Here is a 5,231-nt window from a genome sequence, read left to right as displayed (position 1 = left end):
GTTAATGAAAATTTCATAAATCATCATAAAATATTAAAACATGCCTGCTTATAAATTTTACACAAAGCTCGAACTTTACTCAGCTCTTTCGTGGAAAATTGTAGTTCTTAAAACAAAACTTCATACTTATTCATGCTTTGCTTAAAATATTGTGGTTTAAATACTTTCCAAACATTTAATATCTACGTGCTAGCATAAATTTCTTTAAGAAATCTAGTCTCCAAATGTATACTTGAAAATAGTCATGAAATTCAAATACCTTTCATGGCTTCGTAAATAAACATTTATCGCATTCAATCACAATAACAGTTATGGAAAATATTTCAAAGTTGGTTTTGTCACTCACAGTCTTGGGCTAGATCCTTGGTCTATAAGCTCGGTTTAATTCTTCTCGGCCTGCCAACAACCCAACCGAGTATTAAAACCTTAAACATTCTGGTTTCCTAAAGATATACATAACATGTCACACCAAAGATGACGCTCACGAAAACAAAGCTTAAGAAATAAAATCCTATCTCAACAATTCTCTAAAATTTCCAGATTTCTAACATAAACTTCAAAGAACTATAACTTTCTCAATACTTAACCAAAATGAGTGTTATTTATATCAAACTCTTCATTTTAAGATCCTCTAAAACTTACCTGAAGACATATAAATCTGATTCCCCGTGCATAAACACATATAACCCTCAAAACAGAACCACTTCCAGAATCGCGCGCACACGACCTCTTTAACTTGTTCCTACAATTTAACCAATTTTTAGTCGTTTTTGGTTTACAATTTCTTCATGAAAGTTGTAGTAAATTGAATAAGCTTTCCAACCATACCAAATAGAAATTCTAACTCCACCGATACACTCTGAAATACAAGAAAAACCAGAGACCTCCTGATTTCGAGTGAAAACCAACTGCCCTGTTTTCTTCATCAAAAAGCACCAAATGAAAATCCGAATTTGCTCCAACGTTCTTCATAAAGTTTGTTTAAAAATGAGTTAACTTTCGGTAAATGTAAATCTCACCTCTTAATTCCTTTTGAAGAGTTCAAACCGAATTAAAAACCAGTGATGTGCAGAATGAACTAAAATTCAGCCATTGATACACTTTGCTTGAGTTCTCCTCCTCTTCTTCAACCTAAAAATTCTAGTAAAATTTCTCTTCTTCTTCCAAACTCTCTCTTAGAAGTTCTCTGCAAATTGAAGAAGGAAAAAGAACAAAAAAATAAAGGGAACTTGGATGTCTTCAAACTTGGCGGTGAAGGGAATAGAAGAAGAAGAAGAAAAGAGAAAATGAAATTTTCTTCTCCTTTTCTTCTTTTTGTCCTTTCTTTTCTTTCTTTTCTTTAATTAATTTAATAAAACTATTTAATATATAAATATATATTTATATTTACACTTAATTTCCATTTTTTTTTCCACATTTAAAGAAATTAAACCAAGAAAATATTGGGTTTACATTCTCTGCAAATTGAAGAAGGAAAAAGAAAAAAAATGGAACTTGGATGTCTTCAAAATCTTGGCGGTGAAGGGAAGAGAAGAAGAAGAAGAAGAAGAAGAAAAGAAAAAATGAAATTTTCTTCTCCTTTTCTTCTTTTTATCCTTTCTTTTCTTTCTTTTCTTTACTTTATTTAATAAAACTATTTAATATATAAATATATATATATATATATATATATATTTACACTTAATTTCCATTTTCTTTTTCTTTTTTTTTCTTTCCACATTTAAACAAATTAAACCAAGAAAATATCGGGTTTACAATAAGAGTATTCTAATCGACTTAAGCATGGCAACAAGAGAGAATGTTTCTTCATAGTCCACTCCTTCTCTTTGGGTATAACCCTTTGTCACAAGTCGAGCCTTAAAAGTCTATACTTTACCAACTTGATCTCGTTTTCTCTTGTAGATCCATTTACGTTATTTGGTTAATCTACTAGAACCCAGACAGAATTAAAGAACATAGACTTTATTTCGAGGTTCATGGCTTTGATCTATTGATCACGATTTACATCATTCATTGCTTGTTTATAGGTTAATGGATCCTCTATTCCATCATCAGGTATGACGACAACATGGATTTCACTTAAACCTAAGTAGCGATTAGGCTGATGAACAACCCTCCCACTACATCGAGGCTCTCTCAACTCTTAAGAAGGATGTGTTTGACCAAGTATCTTAGTTTTATCAACTACTTTAGTGGATGAACTAGATTTATCTAAAGCATTCTTGGAAATCTCATATCACACTAATTTACTGCGAGGTTGATGATCCTAATGTGGTCTTCCTCTAAGAATGTAGCATTTGTTGATACAAATACTTTATTTTCTTGAGGATCGTAAAACATACCACTTCTAGATTCCTTTGGATATCCTACAAATAGGCATAATTTTAAACGATGTTCCAATTTTTTAGGGTTTTGTACCAACACGTGTATCGGACATCCCTAAATTCTAAAGTGATGTAAACTTTCTTTACGCCATTTCCATACCTCATAAAGTGTTTCTGAAACACTTTTAGAGGTAACGTTATTCAAAATATAGATAGTTGTTTCTAAAGCATATCCCCAAAAGGAATCTAACTGAGCAAAGCTCATTATAGAGTGAACCATGTCTAACAAGGTTTGATTTCTTCTTTCTGATACACCGTTCTTGTAAACCCGATACTTTCTTTGTTTAATTTCTTTAAATGTGAAAAAAAATGGAAATTGAGTGTAAATATATATATATATATATATATATATATATATTAAATGGTTTTATTAAATAAATTAAAGAAAAGAAAGAAAAGAAAGGATAAAAAGAAAAAAAAAAAGAAAATTTCATTTTTTCTTTTCTTCTTCTTCTTCTCTTCCCTTCACCGCCAAGCATTTTGAAGAACAATTCTCATCCAACTTCCATTCTTTACATTCTTCAATTTGCAGAGAACATTTAAGAGAGAGTTTGAAAGAAGAAGAGGAATTTTACTAGAATTTTGAGGTTGAAGAAGAGGAGGAGAACTCAACAAAGTGTATCCATGGCTGAATTTTGGTTCATTTTGCACATCACTGGTTTTTAATTTGGTTTGAACACTTCAAAAGGAATTAAGAGGTGAGGTTTACATTTACTGAAATTTAACTCATTTTCAAACAAATTTTATGAATAAAGTTTGAGCAAATTCGGATATTCATTGGGTGATTTTTGATGAAGAAAATAGGGTATACGAATAATCATTGGATATTCACTCGAAACCAGGAGGTCTCTGGTTTTTCTTATATTTCAGAGTGTACCGTTTGAATTAGGATTTCTATTTGGTATGGTTGGAAAGCTTATTCAATTTACGACAACATTCATGAAGAAATCATGAACCCAAAACGACTAAAAATCAGTTAAATTGTAGGGACAAGTTCAAGAGGTCGTGTGCACGTGATTCTGGAAGTGGTTCTGTTTCGAGGGTTATCTGAGTTTATTCACAGGGATTCAGATTTCCATGTCTTCAGGTAAGTTTTAGAGGATCTCAAAATGAAGATTGTGATATAAAGAACACTCATTTTGGTTAAGTATTAAGAAAGTTATAGTCATTTGAAGTTTATGTTAGAAATCTGGAAATTTCAAAGAGTTGTTGAAATAGGATTTTATTTCTTAAGCTTTGTTTCCGTGAGCGTCATATTTGGTGCGACGTGTTATGTATATCTTTAGAAAACAAGAATGTTTAGAGTTTTAATACTCGGTTGGGTTGTTGGCAGCCAGAGAAGAATTAAACCGAGCTTATAGACCAAGGATCTAGCCCAAGACGATGAGTGACAAAACCAACTTTGAAATATTTTCCATAACTGTTAATATGATTAAATGCGATAAATGTTTACTTACGAAGCCATGAAAGGTATTTGAGTTTCATGACTATTTTCAAGTATATATTTGGAGACTAGATTTCTTAAAGAAATTTATGCTAGCACGTAGATAGTAAATGTTTGGAAAGTATTTAAACCACAATGCTTTAAGCAAATAATGAATTAGTAAGAAGTTTTGTTTTAAGAACTACAATTTTCCACGAAAGAGTTGAGTAAAGTTCGAGCTTTGTGTAAAATTTATAAGCAGGCATGTTTTAATATTTAAAGATGATTTATGAAATTTTCATTAACTACATGATTGAGATCTTGAGCCTGAGGCTAGAGATTACCGTGTGCACACTGGTTAGATTCCGTTGTTGACGTTGAGTGTACTCTGTAACAACGATGCTGTCGTGAGTGCTGGGCGGGCCTCACTATGACAAAGACGATGGGAGTGTTGGGCGGGCCGAACTACATCGTAAAGCTTGTAAACTTTGTTGTACTGGGTGTACCCTACACAACGTAGATTAGTCATGTTAGTTAAAATGCTTCAATATACTTGATATGTCTTGCTAGATTTCAATAACAAACATGCTGAGTATTTGAGGAAGCTGTTCTTACTACTACACGTTTACATTTACGACTTGTATAAACAGATTTATATGTGTAAAGTTTTCACATGCTCTTATCTTTAAATTCATAGTTTTAAACTAAGTCACTCACTGAGCTTCATAACTCACCCTTTCCAAAAAATTTTACCCATTTTCCAGGTAGAGATCGAGTTCCCGGTGCCTGATAGACTACCTTAGTCTGCTGAAGCTCCGTTATCGATTGCCAGTACGTGTTTTGAGTTGGGCATAGAGTCTATAGTGTTATGATGTATATACACCCTTGTATGTTATAGATACTCCACAATTTGTATAAGCTTTAGGAGCTGCAGTTGTGTAAATTTTTTGTCGGTTATATTTTGATTAAGGTGTCTTTAGCTTTACTCGTGAAATCAGTAAATTTTGAGATACACTTCATGTATGTGTTTGACTAGCCTAGGATCCGCTTTGTTTTGTTGCATGCATAATAGTTTATATACTAGATTGGCAAGTTCATCACATGAAAGTTTTAAGCAGAGTCGACAGATACAGGTACAGAAAAGTGTTGTTCGTCGGCTTCACGCCATCTTTCGGTCTAAGGTAGCTGGTAGTCCGGGAGGGGGTGTGACAGTTCTGCTAAGGCCTACTATGGGCAGAGAATTGTGACTCGATTCCTTGTTCTATCAAATAGTCTTGGAATTGTAAGTCCAAATATTCTCCAACCCTCGATCTGATCGAAGTATTTTTATTGTTTTTCCTAATTCATTCTCAACTTCAGCCTAATATTCTTTTAAGTTTTTAAAAGAATCAGACTTATGATGAATAAGATAAACATGACCGTGT

At 32.7% G+C, this 5,231-nt stretch overlaps 1 long non-coding RNA gene across 1 annotated transcript; it reads left to right on the top strand.

Moving 5' to 3' along the window:
• Positions 1 to 2,789: 2,789 nt before the first annotated feature.
• On the top strand, positions 2,790 to 4,792 carry LOC107991510 (uncharacterized). Its single transcript, XR_007824145.1, has 3 exons — positions 2,790 to 3,082; positions 3,189 to 3,471; positions 4,572 to 4,792. It is a non-coding gene; the product is annotated as an uncharacterized LOC107991510 (long non-coding RNA).
• Positions 4,793 to 5,231: the final 439 nt, after the last annotated feature.

The sequence above is a fragment of the Cucumis melo genome, chromosome 10 (assembly GCF_025177605.1).
Source record: "Cucumis melo cultivar AY chromosome 10, USDA_Cmelo_AY_1.0, whole genome shotgun sequence".
NCBI lineage: Eukaryota > Viridiplantae > Streptophyta > Magnoliopsida > Cucurbitales > Cucurbitaceae > Cucumis > Cucumis melo.
Note: the sequence above shows the minus strand (reverse complement) of the source record. Positions and strands in the feature narration are given on the sequence as shown.